Raw genomic sequence first — 26,752 nt, 5'->3', positions numbered from 1 at the left:
TGGCCTTCAAACAGTAAGAATTATCATCCTGTATCCAGTCAGAAACATATATGTGAGGTAATTGATAAACATGAAAATGACGATGAGGCGAAGAGCGGTGAACACTGTCAATCTGGTAGGAAATATAGATGCCATCACACCGCCTGAAAATGACAGAACCGGTGGGAAACTCCCCAAAAAACCTGCCACAAATGACCGTTCAAAATGTTTCTGTTATATTGCACCCTTAGATTTAACAGTTCTATGCACTTGTGCAATGGTAATTAAACATGAACGTATGAACATGTATTGTAAATAGTTACACTTTAACACTTAAAATAGTTATCTTTAAAAAGATATGCATTCTGCCTTTAAGGGATATCAGATTGACAGCACTGGAGGGAAATGTATCATGTGATCCAGTCTTAGCTTCACTTCTGCTTTGAACAGAGCACTCACACAAAGCTCTGATGTCTTCCAATGTATAATTGGTCTCATGTTAATAAATCATCTTAATAAATGAACCCACAACGTGTTTACCCAATCGATTAAGCGATTAGTGGCTGGAGTCGTGTACAGTAAATGAGCCCAAGGTTATTATTAGAAAACGTGGCAGTCACAACCAGAGATTCTAGTTTCTCTCTCTTAAGTATGCACCTAAGGAATTGCAGTTGTCTCTTTGTGTCCACTTTCTTTTTGTCTGCCAAGTTTCCTCAAAACTTACTCATTGGTTTGGGTTTTCCAGCAAATCCTTGTCATACGTCTTAGAAACCATCTCTGTTGCCTAAAATGTATCTTCTATGGTCTTGCTTATTGTTATGACGACCACAGAGGCCATGGGGGATCGTTGATCGATCTCCCTGTGGGGTTTGAGGAACATAAGTTCCCATATTGAGTGGATTGAGGCTCGCCCAATAGGAATAGTTCAATGGGAGTTTATAATCTGCAGGCCATACCCGGACCGGTATTCCCAAAGGTCCCTGAGCTGGGACGAAAGCATTGTACACCATGGCTACGACTCTTTGCATTATCCAAATAAACTAGAGTCTGCATGAATCCTGGCCTTGGTGGTGTTATTGCACTTGTATTCCAACTTTAGTAACATTATATAACGTTGACCAGATGAAGCATTTTAGTGATGTAGCATCTTCGTGGAGATGTTCTTATTTCAAAAGAGTGCTGACATCTTTGTGAAGGTTTGTTTTGCGGGACGATTTATATGCATCAATTGTGATTTTTAGTCTGAGCCTGACTTACTGCATCATGTTTCAGTGCAAAGATTAGATCCAGAGTTACTGCATTGTCTGTAATTGTGCTTTCCTCTGTGCTTTACTCTGTTGCGAATATACACATTAGGAGCAGTCCATTCAGCCCGTAAAACCTGCTCCGCCATTCAAAAAGATCATGGCTGATCAGATTATAACTTCAACCCCACATTCCTGCCTAACCCTAATAACTTTTCACCCCCTTGTTAATCAAGAATCTGATAGAACATTCTAGATTTAGGCTTGCAACAATATTCTTAGTTGACTGAGCCATGTGCATTGCTTTCAAGCATACACATATCATCAATATATTGGTTTTGTGAGTTGCAGTAAAGGTAATTTCTGTAGCCAGCAGAGAGATAATAACAGCAGAGAGTCAACTTTGGTGCATTATTCTTATGTTGCAAGAATACAACAGTACTTTACTTCTGAGAGTTTCATGCAGTTTCATTGTCTTCTCCCGCCATTCAAAAGTTACCACAAAATTGAAGTTGTTGAAGGCAGTATTTTTGCTTTGAGTACAGCAGTCTCGAGAACTCCGGGGAACAAGAGTGAACCTACTCCTGCATAAATATGACATGATTTTAAAAGCAAGCTCAATGTCTTTATTTTAACCCCTGTTTTCTGTCTCCTTTACTAACTCTCACATGAGCCCTTTATGTGGTGATAGTTCTCATTATGCGCCATTGAACTCCTCTGTTCTAAAGACTTTCACCATTTCAGTATTGATTTACCCTGTACATTACTGATTAAATTTCACTTAATAGCAACCACAACTTAACAACCGATCTTGCGTACAAGATTATGTATATCGGTAACAGGCTGCAGAGCATATATTGCAGCATAAGTTTTAAAAATCTGAAATATATTTTAGGCATTTTAGAATTCAGGTTTACCAGAATTTTGTTTTAATTTTAGAGAGCATTATAAAATGCAAAATAAATTCCCACCGCCAACTCCAAATTGAAAGAGAATCCTTTTGCACTGTGCAAACGTATTCACTTTTGTTTTACTAATTATTCTCCTGTTATGAACTTAGAATTCAAACTCTTTCTACTCCGGAAATATAGGACTGAAGAGAAACAAAGGCAATTAGTCAGAATATAAATTAGCTGCAAGGAAATAGAGAAAAATGATTTTTTAAATAATCAGTGTTTTGTGCAGAGGCAGAATTCCTAAATAAATAATGTTTCATTGTTTTTATACGGGCACTGCAAAGAAAATTGCAACTGAATAATGCAAGAATAAATGTCATGCATAAGAATGCCATGCCATGCAGAGGGCAGTAGAGCGGAGCTGCTGATTGGCTGTTGTGGGGGAAATTTGCATATGTCCGTGTGCTCATCCTAACTTGAAGGTGTACCTCAGCAATAGCCCCTAGCTGTTCAAGTGAAGACAAGCATCCAGCAGAGTGAAGTAGAGCAGAGCTGCTGATTGGCTGTTGCAGGGGAAATTTGCATACGTCCGTGTGCTCACCCTAACTTGAAGGTGGTTTGTGGAGGAGCTGTTGTCAAGTGGCACTTAAACCCGAAACACTTCTTCAGTGTTTCCCTCCCTACCCCCTCCTCTAACCAAAAAAAACCAACCGCCATTAAGATCAAGAGGAAGGCTCGCGGGCAGGTAGAAATCGAAAAAAGTTGAACTGTGATGTCACAGCCTGCAGGTAAGGAACTGGCTGGTGACTGGTAAGTAGTTTTTCTTTTATTTTCTCTCCGGTGTTATTGTGTGGGGCGCAGAGGTTGCTGAGTGAGTGCTTGCTGAGAAGGGGAGTGAATAATAGGTAAGCTCTTTTTGGTTTTTTATCTCGAGGGGATGGCAGTGAAGGTAGTGCAATGTTTGAGGTGAGAGATGCCGTCAGTGTCCCTTCTGATTTCATCTGTGGGAAGTGCACCCATCTCCAGCTCCTCAGAATCCACGTTAGGGAACTGGAGCTGGATGAACTTCGGATCATTTGGGAAGTAGAGGTGGTCATAGATAGAAGCTTCAGGGATGTAGTTACGCCAAAGAATAAGGATAGATGGGTGACAGTGAGAGGGGCTGGGAGGAAGCAGTCAGTACAGGGATCCCCTGGGTCGTTCCCCTGTGTAATAAGTATACCGCTTTGGATACTGTTGAGGGGGGGGCTTACCAGGGGTAAGCCATGGGTTACAGGTCTCTGGCACAGAGTCTGTCCCTGTTGCTCAGATGGGAAGGGGGGAGAGGAGTAGAGATTAGTCATTGGAGACTCCATAGTTAGGGGGATAGATAGGAGATTCTGTGGGAACGAGAGAGACTCGCGCTTGGTGTGTTGCTTCCCAAGTCCCAGGGTGCGTGATGTCTCGGATCGTGCTTTCGGGATCCTTAAGGGGGAGGGGGAGCAGCCCCAAGTCATGGTCCACATAGGTACCAGTGACATAGGTAGGAAAAGGGATAGGGATGTAAGGCAGGAATTCAGGGAGCTAGGGTGGAAACTTAGATCTAGGACAAACAGAGTTATTATCTCTGGGTTGTTACCCGTGCCACGTGATAACGAGACGAGGAATAGGGAGAGAGAGGAGTTGAACACGTGGCTCTAGGATGGTGCAGGAGGGAGAGTTTCAGATTTCTGGATAATTGGGGCTCATTCTGGGGTCGGTGGGACCTCTACAAACGGGATGGTCTACACCTGGACCAGAGGGGTACTAATATCCTGGGGGGGAATTTTGCTAATGATCTTCGGGAGGGTTTAAACTAGTTCAGCAGGGGCTTGGGAACCTGAATAGTAGCTCCAGTATACAGGAGGTTGAGAGTAGTGAGGTCATGAGTAAGGTTTCAAAGTTGCAGGAATGTACCGGCAATCAGGAAGATGGTTTAAAATGTGTCTTCTTCAATGCCAGGAGCATCCGGAATAAGGTGGGTGAACTTGCGGCATGGGTTGGTACCTGGGACTTCGATGTTGTGGCCATTTCGGAGACATGGATAGAGCAGGGACAAGAATGGTTGTTGCAGGTGCCGGGGTTTAGATATTTCAGTAAGCTCAGGGAACGTGGTAAAAGAGGGGGAGGGGTGGCATTGTTACTCAATGACCGTATTACGGTGGCAGAAAGGACGTTTGATGAGGACTCGTCTACTGAGGTAGTATGGGCTGAGGTTAGAAACAGGAAAGGAGAGGTCACCCTGTTGGGGGTTTTCTATAGGCCTCCGAAAAGTTCCAGAGATGTAGAGGAAAGAATTGCAAAGATGATTCTGGATAGGAGCGAAAGCAACAGGGTAGTTGTTATGGGGGACTTTACCTTTCCAAATATTGACTGGAAACGCTATAGTTAGAGTACTTTAGATGGGTCTGTTTTTGTCCAATGTGTGCAGGAGGGTTTCCTGACTCAGTATGTAGATAGGGCAACAAGATGCGAGGCCATATTGGATTTGGTACTGGGTAATGAACCAGGACAGATGTTAGATTTGGAGGTAGGTGAGCACTTTGGTGATAGTGACCACAATTCGATTAAGTTTACATTAGTGAAGGAAAGGGATAGGTATATACCGCAGGGCAAGAGTTATATCTGGGGGAAAGGCAATTATGATGCGATGAGGCAAGACTTAGGATTCATCGGATGGAGAGGAAAACTGCAGGGGGTGGGCACAATGGAAATGTGGAGCTTGTTCAAGGAACAGCTACTGCGTGTCCTTGATAAGTATGTACCTGTCAGGCAGGGAGGAAGTGGTCGAGCAAGGGAACCGTGGTTTACTAAAGCAGTCGAAACACTTGTCAAGAGGAAGAAGGAGGCATATGTGAAGATGAGACATGAAGGTTCAGTTAGGGCGCTCGAGAGTTACATGTTAGCTCGGAAGGACCTAAAGAGAGAGCTAAGAAGAGCCAGGAGGGGACATGAGAAGTCTTTGGCAGGTAGGATCAAGAATAACCCTAAAGCTTTCTATAGATATGTCAGGAGTAAACAAATGACTAGGGTAAGAGTAGGGCCAGTCAAGGACAGTAGCGGGAAGTTGTGCTTGGAGTCCGAGGAGATAGGAGAGGTGCTAAATGAATATTTTTTGTCAGTATTCACACAGGAAAAAGACAATGTTGTCGAGTAGAATACTGAGATTCAGGTTACCAGACTAGAAGGGCTTGAGGTTCATAAGGAGGAGGTTTAGCAATTCTGGAAAGTGTGAAAATAGATGAGTCCCCTGGGCCGGATGGGATTTATCCTAGGATTCTCTGGGAAGCTAGGGAGGAGATTGCTGAGCCTTTGGCTTTGATCTTTCAGTCATCTTTGTCTACAGGAATAGTGCCGGAAGACTGGAGGATAGCAAATGTTGTCCCCTTTGTTCAAGAAGGGGAGTAGAGACAACCCCGGTAACTATAGACCAGTGAGCCTTACTTCTGTAGTGGGCAAAATCTTGGAAAGGTTTATAAGAGATAGGATGTCTAATCATCTGGAAAGGAATAATTTGATTAGAGATAGTCAACGCGGTTTTGTGAAGGGTAGGTCGTGCCTCACAAACCTTATTGAGTTCTTTGGGAAGGTGACCAAACAGGTGGATGAGGGTAAAGCAGTTGATGTGGTGTATATGGATTTCAGTAAAGCGTTTGATAAGGTTCCCCACGGTAGGCTACTGCAGAAAATACGGAGGCATAGGATTCAGGGTGATTTAGCAGTTTGGATCAGAAATTGGCTAGCTGGAAGAAGGCAAAGGGCGATGGTTGATGGGAAATGTTCAGACTGGAGTCCAGTTACTAGTAGTGTACCACAAGGATCCGCTTTGGGGCCACTGCTGTTTGTCATTTTTATAAATGACCTGGAGGAGGGTGTAGAAGGATGGGTGAGTAAATTTGCAGATTACACTATAGTCGGTGGAGTTGTGGACAGTGCGGAAGGATGTTACAAGTTACAGAGGGACATAGATAAGCTGCAGCGCTGGGCTGAGAGGTGGCAAATTTAATGCAGAAAAGTGTGAGGTGATTCATTTTGGAAGGAATAACAGGAAGACAGAGTACTGGGCTAATGGTAAGATTCTTGGCAGTGTGGATGAGCAGAGAGATCTCGGTGTCCATGTACATAGATCGCTGAAAGTTGCCACCCAGGTTAAGAGAGTTGTTAAGAAGGCGTACGGTGTGTTAGCTTTTATTGGTAGAGGGATTGAGTTTCGGAGCCATGAGGTCATGTTGCAGCTGTACAAAACTCTGGTGCGGCTGCATTTGGAGTATTGCGTGCAATTCTGGTCGCCGCATTATAGGAAGGGTGTGGAAGCATTGGAAAGGGTGTGCAGAGGACATTGACCAGAACGTTGCCTGGTATGGAGGGAAGATCTTATGAGGAAAGGCTGAGGGACTTGAGGCTGTTTTCGTTAGAGAGAAGAAGGTTAAGAGGTGACTTAATTGAGACATACAAGATGATTAGAGGATTGGATGGGGTGGACAGTGAGAGCCTTTTTCCTCGGATGGTGATGTCTAGCACGAGGGGACATATATTTAAATTGAGGAGAGATAGATATAAGACAGATGTCAGAGGTAGGTTCTTTACTCAGAGAATAGTAAAGGCGTGGAATGCCCTGCCTGCAACAGTAGTGGACTCGCCAATACTAAGGGCATTCAAATGGTCATTGGATAGACATATGGACGATAAGGGAATAGTTTAGATGGGCTTTAGAGTGGTTTCCTGGTCGGCACAACATCGAGGGCCGAAGGGCCTGTACTGCGCTGTAATGTTCTATGTTCTATATGAGCACTTATCTCCAAATTGAGCTGTTAAACAGATAAAATCACACCAATGAGTAACTTTTTTTCTGAAATTAATAACCACTCCAAAATTCAAGTACAACTTGACAACACTCAGCCTTTTAAGTGTAATGTTGCAACAGTCTCTGTTGTATAATCTATAAGCTAAGTACAGTCAGTGTTCTTGATAAATTCCTGGGCAAACCAGAGTATCTGACCAATTTGTTTGCTTGTTTGCACAGGGGTCCAGTACTGCAAATAGGCACAATATTTGTATTTGTACGGTAGCATTGTGGATAGCACAATTGCTTCACAGCTCCAGGGTCCCAGGTTCGATTCCGGCTTGGGTCACTGTCTGTGCGGAGTCTGCACATCCTCCCCGTGTGTGCGTGGGTTTCCTCCGGGTGGTCCGGTTTCCTCCCACAGTCCAAAGATGTGCAGGTTAGGGAGTGTCCAAAATTGCCCTTAGTGTTGGGTGGGGTTACTGGGTTATGGGGATGGGGTGGAGATGTTGACCTTGGGTAAGGTGCTCTTTCCAAGAGCCGGTGCAGACTCGATGGGCCGAATGGCCTCCTTCTGCACTGTAAATTCTATGAAAATCTGTAAATTCTATGTTATGGTATCGTACTTGATGATGATGTCTATTCAGTGTGTACAGGTAGTTGGACATTTTGTGCCTCAATGATTGGATGTCCAGGGAAACTAAACTATTGATCATTTTTCTCCCAATGTGTTTGGGAGTATAATGAAATGCAAAATCTGACCTTTTTCCAGAAAAAATGTTTTTCTGTTAAGTCACAAAATTTACTGGAATGGAACATTATTAGATTTTCTGTTTTGACATTTCTAAAATTGCTTTTTGTGCTGAGCGCTGATTGAACCTTTTTGGGTGTAGTTCCACCTGGAATGATTTATGTTGCACATGACGTAAGAAAATGTAAAAAGCGAGACCATTCTACCCACTGAAGCACATCCCTTCAGTCGTGTAACTTTCCCATCTGAGTACTGAACTGCATCTTGAATTTCTGTGATATGGCATTTTGAATAGTTATATATACATGAGGTATAGTTCCTAAATCATATTGGAATAATATGATAACATTGACTTTATTTTATTATTCGTTCATGGGATATGCGTATCACTGACTAGATCAACATTTGTTGCCATCCTCAACTGTCCGAGCCGCCATTTTGAAGCACTGCAGCCCATTTGGTGTACATGCAGCCACAGTGCTGTTAGGAATTGAGTTCCAAGTTTTTAAGGCAGTGATAATGAAGAAACAGCTATATAATCCCCAGTCAAGATGGTGTGTGACTCGGAAGGGAACCTGCAGGTAGTGATGTTCTCCTGTATCTGCTGCCCTTGTTTTCTGGGTGGTAGAGGATACAAGCTTGCAAGATGCTGTAGAAGGAACATTGGCTGCAGTTCAACTGGGTGCAGTTCACCCTCTGATATGAACTGGACGGTTGGGATGCCGAATTGAGCTACATACTTTATTACGAAGAGATGGGTGGGCAAATTTTAAAATGAAATGAAAAAATGAAATGAAAATCGCTTATTGTCACAAGTAGGCTTCAATGAAGTTGCTGTGAAAAGCCCCTAGTCGCCACATTCCGGCGCCTGTTCGGGGAGGCTGTTAAAGGAATTGAACCGTGCTGCTGGCCTGCCTTGGTCTGCTTTCAAAGCCAGCAATTTAGCCCTGTGCTAAACAGCCCTGGTAATTGTATCTTCGTTTCTAAAATTTGTAGCTTTCAAGATCAGCAAATGATCGGTAACAGTAATGTTTGCAATTTTGCATATGATTTGAAGAATTCACTTTGAGGTTTTTGAATGTGGAAATGGTGCAGTAATTTGACCCAATATGTAAGCATTCTGAAAAAAAAGTAGCATCAATACCGATTGTTATACAAATGTAAAAAATTCAAGTACAATTCTCATGGCAGTATTGTGCATTTCACATTAGTTGGAGATTAATGTAGATTGAAGCAATGTTTTCAGGTTATGCCATGTATTTTTCTTAATTATTTGAAACCAGGCTTATCCAACCTTTCCTGGTGCAGGGACCACATTTCAAATTTTCTCTCATGGTGTCGGGGGGTTGGGGGGTGTACAGGCACTGGGAATGAGCAAATTTCAGAAAGAAGGTTTGGCACAACATTAAACAGGAATTTAAAACGTAAAGCTTGTCGTGTTATTCACCCTGGGTTATTCACACGGACTGCAACAGGATGCAGATGAACGGTAAAGCATACACCAAACGTAGGCGTTGGTTCAATACGATTTATTGAACTTCAGTAACAATGCACACAGCTGGCTGTGGGTTGACACTCTACTACTCTAAGTGTACTAACTCTAACTTACTAGACCAGGCTAGCTCTGATCCAGAAGGTGTAGAAGGTGCGAACTGATATATACACACTGACTGTCACTACAGTTGTCACCAGTGGAAAGAGGCGGAGTGCTGATGCCTCGTGTGTTTTATGGTTGGAAGCCCCCGTCTGGTGTTCTGTCTGGTGATTGGTTGTGTTCTTTCCTGTATGTTAATTGGCTAACCTGGGTGTCTGTCACTGCCTGTTATTACCTCATGATGTGCATGGGTGCATATTATGACAAAGCTGACATATAAAAGGAAAAGAACTTGCTGAGCAAAAAATATTGCAACAATAAATTGATAATTTTTAAAAAGTAATAAATAAAGAAAACATTTGAGTATCAAAGGGTCAGACTGTATGTCCAGCTCACTCACAGGTCAAACATTTCCTCCCCTTCCTGGTGGTGGGATCTTCCAATCCTACCGATGGTGACTCCCCCTGGGGCGTGATCCACGATGGCGGAGGATGCGGGGAACACAATGCTCCATGGAAATCGGTGGGACCTGAAGATCCTGCTGCTGGCCAATTTTGGACCACCTCTGCTGCCGGAAAATATGCCGCGATGGGTGGACCGAAAACCCCCACCCTCAGTCTCAGGATATTCACTCACTCAGCCACTGTGGGTGTGCCTGTTGATGTGTGGGGTCAAGGGTGAATAGGAATGCTGAGACTTTGAATGAGCCAGACACACTTTCCCCTCTCTCTCTTACACACACACCCACACATGCATCCACATGCGCTCACCCTCTCTCTCTTACACATGCCCTCACTCTCTCTTAAACATATCCACACTCACCTACCTTAGCTCAGTCGCCCACTCTCACTCACCCACCCTCACTCATCTTTCTTCACTCAGTCACCCACCCATCCTCCCTCACTCAATCAACCTTACTCTCACATTCCCACACTCACTCGCCCACCCTCACTCACTCGCCCACCCTCACTCACTCGCCCATTCTTTCACACACATTAGGGGCTGGTTTAGCACAGTGTGCTAAACAGCTGGCTTGTAATGCAGAACAAGGCCAGCAGCGCGGGTTGAATTCCCGTACCGGCCTCCTCGAACAGGCGCCGGAATGTGGCGACTAGGGGCTTTTCACAGTAACTTCATTGATGCCTACTTGTGACAATAAGCAATTATTATATTATTATACACCCTCACGAACTAACCCATCCTCACTCACCACTCTCTCTCCCATACTTACCCACCTTCCATTACTCATTCACCACCCTCACACAAATCCACTTTCACTCGCACATCCACCATTCACTCTCACACGCACTCACTCACACAATTCTCACTCTCACACATATCCACACTCTCACACAACCTCCCTCACTCACTCACCTACCCTCACACTTGTTTACTCACCATCTTCACTTTCACTCATTCACATGCTTTCATTTACCCACCCTCAAAGCAGATGGGGTGGGGAGGATGGGGACTGGTGGGAGCGATAAGAGCACAAGAGAGACCTGAAGCAAGGCCTGAGGCCTAGTAGTGCCTGAACGCGTGTGTCCGCCAAGTGAAAGGCCAAGGTCCAGGTGAACATAGCAAGAGCTGGGAGCGAGGGGAAATGCGGGAAGAACCTGGGCAGAACTGGGGGAAATAAGGTAGAACTGGGAGAGAGAAAGGCAATTGTGGCCAGAGCACAGTCAGCCAGGGAAAAGCAGTCGGAGCCATGGGTAAGTGTGGAGAGCAAAGGCTCCGAGTGTTCCAGAGTCTGTCTGTCTCTATCGTCAAATGCGCACAGATTCCAATGTTGACTGCTCCTACACTCACAGCCTGTTTCGTTACTATGTTTATTGCTGATAGGTTCACTATTGAGCCTAACAACAGCAAACTTGGGAGAGAAACAGTCCCCTCAAGAAATGTTAAATCTGACTGAGCCGTCTTGCCGGCATTTTCAAAATGGGGGCTACATGAATGCACTTTACAGGCCACGGGTTGGATAAGCCTGTTCTAAACTAAATATGATTATGGACTCACTGTTATGGCGTCAACATCTGCAAGCTGTATTTATTCAATTACACCATCTTTGGAACTTTGTGCAACAATGTACAGTAAATGACCTGAGAAAGATGTAACAAGGTTAATTACTGTTCAAGTAATTGCATTTTTAATTGTGTTTTACCTCGCAAGTAATGCAATTCTGTCACATAATGAAAAGTAAGTTTTGCAGCTTATTTTATAGCTTTCTAGCTCTATTGCTGGTTTCAGATTTATTTTTGTGATTATCCTACAATTTATTATATTGCCTGATTTGCCTTTTGAACTTAACTGGATGATGCCCGATTACTTCTTAGGTCTCTGTCATTGTAGCCTGTTTACAGATTTATGACGGACTCAAATTAAGTACACTTGAAATCAAACCAGCTGTAGAGCATTGAGTTTAGAGTAAAGCGCTAGCACCTTAAACTAGTTTCCAGCCCTGCAACATTTGCTACTCCACAATACTAACACAAACACAACACAAAGACATGTTATAGATTCAGACCTTGTTGGAAAAGCAAATTACTTATTACTTTTGTCATGTGACCTCAAAGTCTACAGCACAGCAACTGTCGATTCCTGGTTTTGGTTGTATGCTCCCAAGATGTGCTGAATAAAAATTCATCAACTCCAATTCGTCGCATACAAGATTTTTAAATGAGACATTTCACAAACTTCTCCGGTAAGTGCTTCCAAAACCCCGAGAGGCCTCAAATCTTGTGCAACAGGCATCTCTAACAATGATGTATAAAACACATGACTTCCCAGACATGTGTCCGAAAAGCCCATGGAGGTTGCTTTTTACCGAGCAAATGTGCAAATTTCCAGTGTTTTGCTCAGGGCTTCCTTGATTGATATTCTTGAGATCCCATGATTTGCCTTTGGGCTTCCGTAGTTGACACTTTTGGAACTCCATATTGTTCCTCCATCATTCCTTTTTGGATGCTCCACCAAGTGCAGATAATCGCTAAAGCATTCCCTGGGAATGTGGTTAATCCAAAAAGCCCTAGGTGATGGTTTTCCACTAGCAGTTAACATTAGACTTTGTACACCTTAGGAGAGTAATTACAGATTCTAAGATATTTGAAAAATAATTGCACCTTAGATTAAGGCCTGTCATGTAGTTCCTCGTATTGCTCTGAGTCCATTAAAATACAAAAGATACAAATTCATAGAAATTCATTCCAGTGCAATAGAAATCAATAAAAAGCATTGTCAAAGAGTACTCAAAGAATACATCTATACCTAATATTTGCTAACCCTTACTTTAGTTCCAAGCATAATACAATTTTGAAACAGAGACTGCAAAGTTGCAGATTGTTTTCCTTTAGATCTATCAGGTGTAGCTCAGTTAGTCGCACTCTCACCTCTGATTCGCGTGATTCCAGGTTCAAGTCCCACTCCAGGGCTTCAGATCAAAAATCAAGTTTGACAATATATACTGAAGGAGTACTTCATTGTTGGAGGTGCCATCTTTCAGATGAGATGTCAAACTGTGGCCCCATCTGTCTGATCGGGTGCATGTAAAAGATCCTGTGGTGCTATTTCAAGGATGAGCAGGGGAGTTAGCCCGCCGGTATCCTCACCAATATTTATCCTTGAATAAACAGATTATTTGGTCATTGTAATAGTGCTGCTTGTGGCAGTTTGCTGCGCACAAGGTGGCTGTCTTATGTCCTGCATCACAACAGTTACCACACTTCAAAAGTACTGCATTGGTTGTAAACCACTTTGGAATATCCAGTGGTCATGAAAAGCTATATATAAATGCAAGTCTAATTTAGTCAAGAAAATTGATAATGTAAAAAAAATTATCTTTTGATATTTTCTCAATTGGACATGTTAGACCCAACATGTGTTCAAACACTTCTGTACAACTTTTTGTACAGAAAGAGCATAATGCATATTGAATTCAATAAGATCTTGAAAACATTTATCATCAATGATAGTAGTGTCTCAAATCCGGCTGCCCAAAAACTAAAGTTGTCCAATAACAGGACATTTTTAGAATGTGCCATGTGTCATGACACACATTATTTATTCCTGCACTCTGAGAAACCATTGACTTCGCCCAACCCCACATCCAGCAAGATCTGAAATCGAGCACAGCCTCGGTTGCAAGATTGCCGGTTTTGAGATACTGTACCTGTATTTTTTTTTAAAAATATTTTATTGAAAATTTTTGGTCAACCAACACAGTACATTGTGCATCCTTTACACAATATTATAACAACACAAATAACAATGACCTATTTTGTAAACAGAAAATGAATAAATAATAAATAACAAAAATGAAAACTAACCCTAATTGGCAACTGCCTTATCACAAGTAACACTCTCCAAAAATATAATTTAACAGCCCAATATATAATTATCTGTAGCAACGACCTATACATATTATACAGTATATATTAACAACCCTGAGAGTCCTTCTGGTTCCTCCTCCCCCCCCCCCCCATCCCCCCCCCCCCCCCCCCCCCTGATCCTGGGCTGCTGCTGCTTTCTTTTTTCCATTCCATCTATCTTTCTGCGAGGTATTCGACGAACGGTTGCCATCGCCTGGTGAACCCTTGAGCCGACCCCCTTAGGACGAACTTAATCCGCTCTAGCTTTATAAACCCTGCCATGTCATTTATCCAGGTCTCCACCCCCGGGGGCTTGACTTCTTTCCACATTAGCAATATCCTATGCCGGGCTACTAGGGACGCAAAGGCCAAAACATTGGCCTCTCTCGCCTCCTGCACTCCCGGCTCTTGTGCAACCCCAAATATAGCCAACCCCCAGCTTGGTTCGACCCGGACCCCTACTACTTTTGAAAGCACCTTTGTCATCCCCATCCAAAACCCCTGTAGTGCCGGGCATGACCAAAACATATGGGTATGATTCGCTGGGCTTCTCGAGCACCTCGCACACCTATCCTCCACCCCAAAAAATTTACTGAGCCGTGCTCCAGTCATATGCGCCCTGTGTAATACCTTAAACTGAATCAGGCTTAGCCTGGCACACGAGGACGACGAGTTTACCCTGCTTAGGGCATCTGCCCACAGCCCCTCCTCGATCTCCTCTCCCAGCTCTTCTTCCCATTTCCCTTTTAGTTCATCTACCATAGTCTCCCCTTCGTCCCTCATTTCCCTATATATATCTGACACCTTACCATCCCCCACCCATGTCTTTGAGATCACTCTGTCCTGCACCTCTTGTGTCGGGAGCTGCGGGAATTCCCTCACCTGTTGCCTCGCAAAAGCCCTCAGTTGCATATACCTGAATGCATTCCCTTGGGGCAACCCATATTTCTCGGTCAGCGCTCCCAGACTCGCGAACTTCCCATCCACAAACAGATCTTTCAGTTGCGTTATTCCTGCTCTTTGCCACATTCCATATCCCCCATCCATTCCCCCCGGGGCAAACCTATGGTTGTTTCTTATCGGGGACCCCCCCAAGGCTCCAGTCTTTCCCCTATGCCGTCTCCACTGTCCCCAAATCTTCAGTGTAGCCACCACCACCGGGCTTGTGGTGTAGTTCCTCGGTGAGAACGGCAATGGGGCTGTCACCATAGCCTGTAGGCTAGTCCCCCTACAGGACGCCCTCTCTAATCTCTTACACGCCGCTCCCTCCTCCTCTCCCATCCACTTACTCACCATTGAAATATTAGCGGCCCAATAATACTCACTTAGGCTCGGTAATGCCAGCCACCCCCTATCCCTGCTACGCTGTAAGAATCCCTTCCTCACTCTCGGGGTCTTCCCGGCCCACACAAAACCCATGATGCTCTTTTCGATCCTTTTAAAAAAAGCCTTCGTGATCACCACCGGGAGGCACTGAAACACAAAGAGGAATCTCGGGAGGACCACCATCTTAACCGCCTGCACCCTCCCTGCCAGTGACAGGGATACCATATCGCATCTCTTGAAATCCTCCTCCATTTGTTCCACCAACCGCGTTAAATTTAACCTATGCAATGTGCCCCAATTCTTGGCTATCTGGATCCCCAGGTAACGAAAGTCCCTTGTTACCTTCTTCAACGGTAGGTCCTCTATTTCTCTACTCTGCTCCCCTGGATGCACCACAAACAACTCACTTTTCCCCATGTTCAGTTTATACCCTGAAAAATCCCCAAACTCCCCAAGTATCCGCATTATTTCTGGCATCCCCTCCGCCGGGTCTGCCACATATAGTAACAAATCGTCCGCATACAAAGATACCCGGTGTTCTTCTCCTCCTCTAAGTACTCCCCTCCACTTCTTGGAACCCCTCAACGCTATCGCCAGGGGCTCAATCGTCAGTGCAAACAATAATGGGGACAGAGGGCATCCCTGCCTTGTCCCTCTATGGAGCTGAAAATATGGAGATCCCCGTCCATTCGTGACCACGCTCGCCATCGGGGCCCTATACAACAGCTGCACCCATCTAACATACCCCTCTCCAAAACCAAATCTCCTCAACACCTCCCACAAATAATCCCACTCCACTCTATCAAATGCTTTCTCGGCATCCATCGCCACTACTATCTCCGTTTCCCCCTCTGGTGGGGCCATCATCATTACCCCTAACAGCCTCCGTATATTCGTGTTCAGCTGTCTCCCCTTCACAAACCCAGTTTGGTCCTCGTGGACCACCCCCGGGACACATTCCTCTATTCTCATTGCCATTACCTTGGCCAGGATCTTGGCATCTACATTTAGGAGGGAAATAGGTCTATAGGACCCGCATTGTAGCAGGTCCTTTTCCTTCTTTAAGAGAAGCGATATCGTTGCTTCAGACATAGTCGGGGGCAGTTGTCCCCTTTCCTTTGCCTCATTAAAGGTCCTCGTCAATACCGGGGCGAGCAAGTCCACATATTTTCTATAGAATTCGACTGGGAATCCATCCGGTCCCGGGGCCTTTCCCGCCTGCATGCTCCTAATTCCTTTCACCACTTCTTCTAGCTCGATCTGTGCTCCCAGTCCCGCCCTTTCCTGCTCTTCCACCTTGGGAAATTCCAGCCGATCCAAAAAGCCCATCATTCTCTCCCTCCCATCCGGGGGTTGAGCTTCATATAATTTTTTATAAAATGTCTTGAACACTCCATTCACTCTCTCCGCTCCCCGCTCCATCTCTCCTTCCTCATCCCTCACTCCCCCTATTTCCCTCGCTGCTCCCCTTTTCCTCAATTGGTGTGCCAGCAACCTGCTCGCCTCTGCAGTGCCGTAGTCAGCAAGTCAAATTCTACATGTAGCCTTTGCCTTTCCCTGTACAGTCCCTCCTCCGGTGCTTCCGCATATTGTCTGTCCACCCTCAAAAGTTCTTGCAGCAACCGCTCCCGTTCCTTACTCTCCTGCTTCCCTTTATGTACCCTTATTGATATCAGCTCCCCTCTAACCACCGCCTTCAGCGCCTCCCAGACCACTCCCACCTGGACCTCCCCATTATCATTGAGTTCCAAGTACTTTTCAATGCACCCCCTCACCCTTAGACACACCCCCTCATCTGCCATTAGTCCCATGTCCATTCTCCAGGGTGGGCGCCCTCCTGTTTCCTCCCCTATCTCCAAGTCTACCCAGTGTGGAGCGTGATCCGAAATGGCTATAGCCGTATACTCTGTTCCCCTCACCTTCGGGATCAACGCCCTTCCCAGCACAAAAAAGTCTATTCGCGAGTAGACTTTATGGACATAGGAGAAAAACGAGAACTCCTTACTCCTAGGTCTGCTAAATCTCCACGGGTCTACACCTCCCATCTGCTCCATAAAATCTTTAAGTACCTTGGCTGCTGCCGGCCTCCTTCCAGTCCTGGACTTCGACCTATCCAGCCCTGGTTCCAACACCGTATTAAAATCTCCCCCCATTATCAGCTTTCCCATCTCTAGGTCCAGAATGCGTCCTAGCATCCGCCTCATAAAATTGGCATCATCCCAGTTCGGGGCATACACGTTTACCAAAACCACCGTCTCCCCCTGTAGTTTGCCACTCACCATCACTTATCTGCCCCCGTTATCCGCCACTATAGTCTTTGCCTCGAACATTACCCGCTTCCCCACTAATATAGCCACCCCCCTGTTTTTCGCATCTAGCCCCGAATGGAACACCTGCCCCACCCATCCTTTGCGTAGCCTAACCTGGTCTATCAGTTTCAGGTACGTTTCCTGTAACATAACCACATCTGCCTTAAGTTTCTTAAGGTGTGCGAGTACCTGTGCCCTCTTTATCAGCCCGTTCAGCCCTCTCACGTTCCACGTGATCAGCCGGGTTGGGGGGCTTCCTACCCCCCCCCCTTGTCGAATAGCCATCCCCTTTTTCCAGCTCCTCACCCGGTTCCCACGTAGCTGTATCTCCCCCAGGCGGTGCCCCCCCCCCCACCCCCCCCCCGTCCATCCCCTCCCATACCAGCTCCCCCCTCTCCCCAGCAGCAGCAACCCAGTAATTCCCCCCTCCCACACCCCCCGCTAGATCCCCCGCTAGCGTAATTACTCCCCCCATGTTGCTCCCAGAAGTCAGCAAACTCTGGCCGACCTCGGCTTCCCCCCGTGATCTCGGCTCGCACCGTGCGATGCCCCCTCCTTCCTGCTTCTCTATTCCCGCCATGATTATCATAGCGCGGGAACCAAGCCCGCGCTTCACCCTCGGCCCCGCCCCCAATGGCCAACGCCCCATCTCCTCCACCTCCCCTCCTCCCCCCATCACCACCTGTGGAAGAGAGAAACGTTACCACATCGCAGGATTAGTACATAAAACTCCTCTTTCCCCCCTCTTCGCCCCCCACATTCGCCCCACCACTTTGTTCAAACGTTCTTTTTAATAACCCGCTCATTCCAGTTTTTCTTCCACAATAAAAGTCCACGCTTCACCCGCCGTCTCAAAGTAGTGGTGCCTTCCTCGATATGTGACCCACAGTCTTGCCGGTTGCAGCATTCCAAATTTTATCTTCTTTTTATGAAGCACCGCCTTGGCCCGATTAAAGCTCGCCCTCCTTCTCGCCACCTCCGCACTCCAGTCTTGATAAACGCGGATCACCGCGTTCTCCCATTTACTGCTCCGAGTTTTCTTTGCCCATCTAAGGATCATTTCTTTATCCTTAAAACGGAGGAATCTCACCACTATGGCTCTGGGAATTTCTCCTGCTCTCGGTCCTCGCGCCATCACTCGGTATGCTCCCTCCACCTCCAACGGACCCGCCGGGGCCTCCGCTCCCATTAACGAGTGCAGCATCATGCTCACATATGCCCCGACGTCCGCTCCCTCCACACCTTCAGGAAGACCAAGAATCCTCAGGTTGTTCCTCCTTGCATTGTTCTCCAGTGCCTCCAACCTTTCCACACATCGTTTCTGATGTGCCTCACGCATCTCCGTCTTCACCACCAGGCCCTGTATGTCGTCCTCATTCTCGGCTGCCTTTGCCTTCACGACCCGAAGCTCCCGCTCCTGGGTCTTTTGTTCCTCCTTTAGCCCTTCGATCGCCTGTAGTATCGGGGCCAACAGCTCTTTCTTCATTTCCTTTTTGAGCTCTTCCACACAGCATTTCAAGAGCTCTTGTTGTTCAGGGCCCCATGTTAAACTGCCACCTTCCGACGCCATCTTGGTTTTTGCTTGCCTTCCTTGCCGCTGTTCTAAAGGATCCACTGCAATCCGGCCACTTTCTCCTCCTTTTTTCATCCGTATCCAGGGGGGATTCCCTTCTGGTTTACCGCACAGTGTTTTTAGCCGTCAAAATTGCCGTTGGGGCTCCTATCAAGAGCCCAAAAGTCCGTTTCACCGGGAGCTGCCGAAACATGCGACTCAGCTGGTCATCGCCGCACCCGGAAGTCCATACTGTACCTGTATTACTACATATTCATATTTTATTTAGCAATGCTTTGAAATCTTATTTTGTTACCTTCACCAACAAATCAATTGAGTGAATTCAAGCAACAAAAGGGTAATCGACAATTGCAAGTTGTTGTCATGATAGTAACATGTTCATTTGACATTCCTCTAAATATTAGCTTGTTCTGTAACAAATTCCCGAATAAAGTTACATTGAACTCCTATTTTTATATTTAAAATATCTGTAACCTTCAAAACTGAATATCATGCCTTCAATATCCAAATTTCCGAATTTCCAATCTAAATTCACCTCTTTTGTGCATAGAAACAAAGTCTGCAAAATGTGATGGAATGTTAGGTATACCTGCAGCTTAAATTATGAGAGGCTTGCATATCACTTCAATTTCTATTTAATTCATTGTTTTTATGATTATTTGGCCAACGTTTTGGACAAGGTTTTTTGGGGGCACTATCATTTTACTTATTTTCTTGCTAGTTTTTTTTAGGCTTGCGTGCAGAATTTATTTGTGAGAACTAATCACGTCCAATAAACTTGAACTCTTTGAGGAGTGCTTCTTGATGATATTTTCCCTGCCATTTCTGAAAGCTCTGGAGATAGTGCTCAACCTCTAAATCATAATTTTTGTTTCATTTTTAGGCTGTTAAATTCACTGTCCCATACATAAGGCAAGATCCATGAAAAATTCAGCATTGACTAAATATTTCTTCGGACATTATCTAAAAGCACCTCAACACACTTCAAAAGGCTAATTATCCAAAAATGGACATATGAAGCATTATTTTTCTATTGTCACCAATAATAATTTCTGGTCTTTGTTGCTGTTTAATCCTGTTAATATTTAATTTCTTACTTGATATAACAATCATTGCACATAATCAATTAAAAAACAAAGTAATGAAAAGGTAATTAGCAAGTACAGGCTGAGTTAGTTACATTTTGTTGCTGTTTGGTGCATCCGGATGGCAGTCTTCAGTCAGGACTTCCCATTTCTTAGTGGGTGCTCAAATAAGTTTTGTGTGAGTTCTCTTCCCAGATTCTGCATGGTAAGAAAGGGATTGTGTTAAATGTACTTAAATAATCTTAAATCAGCTCTTAAAATTAAAGAATGTAACTAGGTACTGCACAAACCCTAAAGCATAGCAATGGTGTCTGTCAGAGATCCCAGAATAGAATTATCTTCAGGTATCATGCCCTAAAAGGTCATTGGGGACCATGGACCTCCATGTTAATCTTGCTCCAGAGGTGTGGATCATCTTCGTTGGTGGTGCATTCATCCAGTTTGTGAAGCTCTTTAAATAGATTGTTATTTGCCATCAATCTTTCCCATCAGACTTTCTCAATCATGATTTCTTACTACATGCCGAAGAAATTCCAACTGTCTTTTTGGGAACGTTATGGATATCTCAGTGTGACTTATCTTCAATCCAAATTTAATTCCTACCTTATTTGAAAACACAGACAATGATGCAATACTACAGTTTAATAAGACCACTTGTGCATTTTGTGCAATGTGCATGCACAAGGTCCTAAAACCAACTGCAATAAGCCTTGGATGTGACAACCGCTTGTATGCCCCATAGCCTATTTATTACATTTAACTTAGTTGGAGACAAACACTAAATAAATGCACCTATAACTGTGAACATTTCGTAAAACCTTTCCAGCTTACCCTTGTGCAAAATGAACAGCATCCAGATGTCTTGTTCCAACTGAGGTTTGAGGTGCTTTGTCTCAGAGTTCTTGAGCTGGAGGCAGAACTGCAGACCATGTGACATTTCAGAGAAGGCAAGAGTTCTCTGATGCATTGTATCAGGAGGTAGTCGCACCCCTTAAGATAAGGTCTTCTGGTTTGAAAAGTGGTCAGGGACAGCAGAGTGTGACCACATCTGAGGCAAGTAAGGGAACACCGAGTGCAGGAATGTTAGCTTCTGCAACTGTCCAACAGGTTTGAGGTTCTTTCAGCTTGTTTGAATGAGAGTGGGGGCAGCACGGTGGATGAGCGTACTGTCCATGGCACTGTGGTAGAGGCGGCCATTCAAAGGGGGGAGCACATAACAATGTAGTGATAGTCAGGGACAGTATAGTGAGGGGGATATAGCGAGAGTCCAGATGGCTGTGTTGCCTGCCCAGTGCCAGGGTTCAGGACAACTGCCCAGGGCTGGGGAGGAAATTACAATGGGAGTGGAAGGTTCCAGTGGTCATGGTCCATGCTGGTATCAACGACATTAGCAGGATGAGGAATGGGGTTCTGCATCATCAGTATGAGGAGCTACACACCAAATTCAGAAGCAGAACCTCAAAGGTAATAATTTCTGGATTATTACCTGAGCCATGTACAAATTGGCACATGACAAATAAAATTAGAGAAATGAATGTATGGCTCAAAGTACTGGTGTAGAAGAAGTAGGTTCTGGCTCACAGAACACTGACACCAGTACTGGGGAAAGTAGAATCTGTACTGTTGGGATCATAGAATCATAGGATTTACAGTACAGAAGGAGACCATTCCGCCCATCGAGTTTGCACCGGCCCTTGGAAAGAGCACCCAACTTAAGCCCTACTTAAGCCCACACCTCCAACCTATCCCCATAAAGTGTGACCCCACCTAACCCTTTTGGACACACAGGGCAATTTAGCATGGCCAATCCACCTAACCTGCACATTTTTGGACTGTGGGAGGAAACCTGAGCACCCGGAGGAAATCCACCCAGATGGTCTACACCTGAACTATGCTGAGGCTGATGTTTTAGTGAGCTGCATAATTAGAGAAGTACAGGGAGTTTTAAACTGAATAGTGGAGGAGGGATAACATTTGGGAAGATGTAGGGAGAAGGTAGGAGAGTAGAGAGAAGGCAGGAGAGAAAGGTACTAATATGGAAAATGAATAATAGACCATGACAGGAAGGGACCGAAAGTACAGCAGATGAGGCTAGATGCTACAACAATAATAAAAGACAAAATTAAAGGCTCTGTATCTAAAAACACATGGTATTCGAAACTAAAAAGATGAACTGGGAGGGCAAATAGAAAACGATCTGATGTCCATTACAGAGACATGGCTACTGGGTGACTTAGATCGGAACCTGAATATTGAAGGGTATGTGGCATTTAGGAAGGATAGGAAGTTAGGAAAAGTGGAGGAAAGGCTCTATTAATTAATGATGGTCATCGGAGAAGGATGACCCAAGTTCAGGATAAAAGCTCGCACTCATGTCGACTTAGTGCCCACGGCATCCCTGAAGTGCTCGTTACAGACATTGGGACTCAATTTACAGGTGAGGAGTTCTCTGGGTTCTTGAAGGTGACTGGGGTACGGCACATTCGTGCCACCTTGTACCACGCGGCTTCTAATGTTTTAGCAGAGTGGGTGGTAGAGACATTTAAAAGACGCCTCAAGAAACAGTCTTCTGGCTCGTTGGACACAAGCCTGGTTCATTTCTTATTTTGCTGCAGGACCACCCCATACGCAGTGACTGGGGTGGCCCCAGCTGAAATGCTGATGGACTGTAGGTTTTGAACCCACCTAAGTATGATTTTTCCTGATAGAGATGCAAAAGTGTGCCTCAACCAGGAGTTACAAGGGTGTTGCCCCTTTTGATGCCAACCACACAGATGCTTGGTACCAGGTGACACGGTGCATATTTAAAACTTTGCAGACTGCACCCAGTGGATCTCTGGGACTGTACTCCACCAGACAGGGCTGGTTTCCTGTCAAGTACAAGCCCAAGGTCAGATCATGCGAAAGCACCTTCGTCACATTCGGTCTAAGTGACCAATTCTTCGAAAATTGCCTTGTGAGCGTAAAGGTTTCCGCCAGCCGCTTCTGATGCCACAGCAGGCCGTCGTGCTGCCCCAAGGGGTTCAAGACACCAAGATGAGAGAGGTCATGAACTCAGATTCGGAAATGGGAACACAAGCACTAGAAATCTCCGATGGGGGTTAACAGTACGGCAGCCCACAGCAGAGCATCCGTCACGGCATTCGCGTGACGCCCAACCAGACGCAAATAGAGTCCAATACCTTTCTTCCCTGCAGATTTTGGAGGATTCTTTGGACTTTGTGCGGGAGGAATGATCTTGCGGGGTGGGAACAATTAACTTCTCCGTGAATCTTGCAGAATACGAGCTCCCGTTCAGGGGGTGGAGACCATTAAACAATGTATAGTTGTATAGTGTATAAAGCTGGAAAATGTGGCACTGGCAAGGCAGACCCAGTTGAGATTAGAGTGTGATATATATAATAGTTATTGTAAATAAACGTAAGTTTTTTTGAACTACTTGGTGTGGACTCCTTTGTGGCATTATAAAACCTGGCATCTTTTCTTCAATGCACTTTCTTAATGTTTTGACTAAATGTTTGCCTCAGGAAATATTGATCTTTATGTTCTAAGTCCAGTTCACTTAAGAACACAATGATAAATATATCTCTTCTGGGTGGTTAGGCTGTACTAATGGACTCACGATATATAACCTCTGTACGTATTTTCTTGTGATTGTTAACCTTACATTGTTTGCTTCATTAGTCGAGTCAATCTTGCCATTTGTGAAATCTATTATTTCCAGTTGTATTTTCACCTTGTTCAGACTTGTTATCAGTTCAGCCAGTAATTGGTTGACTTATAGTTACTAAAAATGGAACAGTAGTTTACATTCATCATTCCTTTATTGCAGTCTATTCCTTGCTGATTCAGTTTGTGATGTGTAGAAATGTAATTCTAAAATATAACATCTTTCTCGCTCTCAATCTCTCTTTACTGCTGGCTATTCATGCTCACAGTAGTCTGTGAGTAAATGACTTCCCGAGTGGGTTGTTTGATTGTTCAAGAACACCTGCTGCTTTTTAGCTTTGTCATTTGTCATTTAAGTTCTAATCTATCTGGTGTTCATGATGTCATATTACTTTTTATCGTGAAAAACCTTTACCAGTTCATCTCCAAGATGCACACACTTCTGCACTTCACTTTTGTCTCATTAGTCTGTGTTTCTATAAAGTAACTTTCTATGCCAGGGCCTCAGAAAAGTTTTAATGACGAGACTTGTGCAAAAACATTAAATGCAAAATTGAGTAATTAAAGTTTTGCTTTACACCTTTACCTGGGAAATAGATGTATAATAGAGAAATAAATCAGTGTTTCAAAGTGTTGAATACAGAAATGTATTGTTACACTGGTTGCTCCTTAATGCCATGAATAAATGAGCCTGGAGGCACTCACAAGGTGTACTTTTCAACTGCCTCAAACTGACAATTTTACCATGGTAACTGAAGTGGCCAGTTAGCTCAGTTAACCAGAAGGTTGGCATGTGGTTTCAATATAACGCCAGCAGCATGGGTTTGATTCCTGTTCCAGCGGAGGTGGATTTTGGGACTTGCCTTCTGTCCCTGTGAGTGGAAGACAATGGCAAACTGCCACTGGCAAAATTTGACCAGAAACTATCAGCAGACAAATGAGCCGAGGAATTGCCTTCAGGCTGGGCACACATGATTAAATGAATGAACAAAGCATAAGGATATTGAAAAAATACTGATATAAATTATGACGCATTTGGTTGGCATCAACCATGAAAATACACATTATTGACAATTGGCCACTTTTGCAGGATTTAACAGTCCATCTAACTAAATCAGCTATTAATTAGTCTTGCCCATTTAGGTTTTTAAAATTTCTACATGGCAAGTTGCTTAAAATACGAGGATGTCACAATGAGGGAAATAAGAGTATATTGGATCTCCGTTATCAGGGCAAACAACTGTATATCACCTATTGTTAGAAAGGTGAATTCAATGCCAGGTGTAAAAAGAGAAATAAATAGTGAGATTAGATTATGAAAGGGATTTTAAAAAAAACAAGGGGAAAGTAAAATGAAAATAAATTAAAAATGTTACATGCTTAATGCTCCAACAACAATCTGAACTTGTAATAGATCATTTTCAGTGCTAGACAACTTGATTGGCAGTAACAGTTACCACATCATTAAGTGTATGCAAATTGAAATGAACAAGTTTTAACTTGCTGTATTGCAATTGGTTGGCATCAACCATGAAAATACAGAACTTCTTGTCCTTCACTGCACTTTAATGGTGAGCCAGACAGCAAGGTACAAATCAACTTGGACAGTAACTTTTGAATATTTGAGTTTATTTGCTCTTCTGGCCCTAAGCTGAATTTGCTGTACCGTTTGTGCACAAATAATTGCACGGTAAAGGTGTAATGTGACAGGAAAATTTGGGCCATTATTTGGTTCAGTTTAAGTTGCATTAAATTTGATCCATTCATTGTTAAAAATGATATCAAAGCTTTGAGATTTATTTTTGGGGGTACAAAATTCAGAAGATATGTTAAATTTGGGGAAACTGCACTTGGAGAACTGTGCACAGATGAAAAGGATTAGAAGCATTGGAGAAAGTGCAATAAGATTTACAACAATGGTACCAACACCAAGAAAACAGGAAAGATCAAACAAGTTGTGTGTGAATTGATAGAGGTCTTTAAAATTATGAATGGATTGAACGATAGGTGCAGAGAAATTATTTTCACTTATGGGAGAATCCAGAACTAAAGGCCATATATACAAACTAGTTACTAATAAATCCAATAGAGAAATAAGGAGGAATTTTTTTTTTTACTCGAGAATGATTAGGAAGTGGTTGAGGCAAATGGCTCAGATGCTTTCAAGAGGAAATTAACAAGCTTGAGAGCAAAGGGAATAGGAAGATATGCTGAACGGTTGAGATGTGGTAGGTGGGATGGGAGGAAACTTGTCGAGTATAAATATCAGCATAGACTAGTTGAACTGAATGGTCTGCTTCTGTGCTGTATATTCTATGTAACTGGAACTAAATTGGGATTAATTTATCCTATACATGAACGTGCAATGCCTCACAGTTGTCACAAAAGTTTTCTTTCTGTGTTGGTAGGAGCTACGCACTGGGTTATCATACACATTTCATAAATATGAGTGTAAAATGTGTTTTCCCTGCATTTGAGTTTTGCACTATTATGCTCCATTTCATCAAATATTACCACACTTTGAAACACTAACAAGAATATTCTGTAATTATTTCTTATCAAAAATGACCATATATAGGTCTACAATGAGTACACCTTCACTAGTTACTACTCATGAGTATTCCTTTCCAAACCTGAAGGGGGAGATTTATTCCGATTATTTGTATGTGGCCAATTAATTGGTTAAAATGCTTTTTTAATCTTGGAATGATTGCACAGGCTGTATTCAGTTCATTGAGACTACACTCGTATTTTGTACATTTAAGTCCCTCTACTGTAACTTTGCTAATGTTATAACACAGAATTGATATGGGTGTTTGGGGATACCAACTTATAACTGCACTTTGGATAACCTTCAAGTACAAATCTCTTAATGTTTAACAAGATATGCTAACCAAATCATTTTGGATTATTGATTATGCTGAATGTTATATTGACCAAAATATTTTTAGTCACAAGTTAAAAGACAAACCAATGCAGAGCAGCCAATTCTTTAATGGTAGGTTTAAGAAGGCCTACTATTTTCCAGTTTGCAATATGTGTAAAATTCCAGCAACCAGAGACTTTTAGCACATTCAGCTTCATAATTTTAATCAAGTTTCAAGAAAATATTCAGCATTAAAGAACTTAATTTCAAATCCAACAAGGGGCTATGTGAGGTG

General features: G+C 43.9%; 1 protein-coding gene across 6 annotated transcripts in view; it reads left to right on the top strand.

Annotated features, from left to right (window-relative positions):
- The window catches only part of trappc9 (trafficking protein particle complex subunit 9), a 1,142,468-nt gene that overhangs the window by 923,099 nt on the left and 192,617 nt on the right, over positions 1-26,752 (top strand). The window lies entirely within an intron of this gene.

Source organism: Scyliorhinus torazame, chromosome 11, assembly GCF_047496885.1.
Source record: "Scyliorhinus torazame isolate Kashiwa2021f chromosome 11, sScyTor2.1, whole genome shotgun sequence".
NCBI lineage: Eukaryota > Metazoa > Chordata > Chondrichthyes > Carcharhiniformes > Scyliorhinidae > Scyliorhinus > Scyliorhinus torazame.
This window is presented reverse-complemented; position numbering and strand designations above follow the sequence as displayed.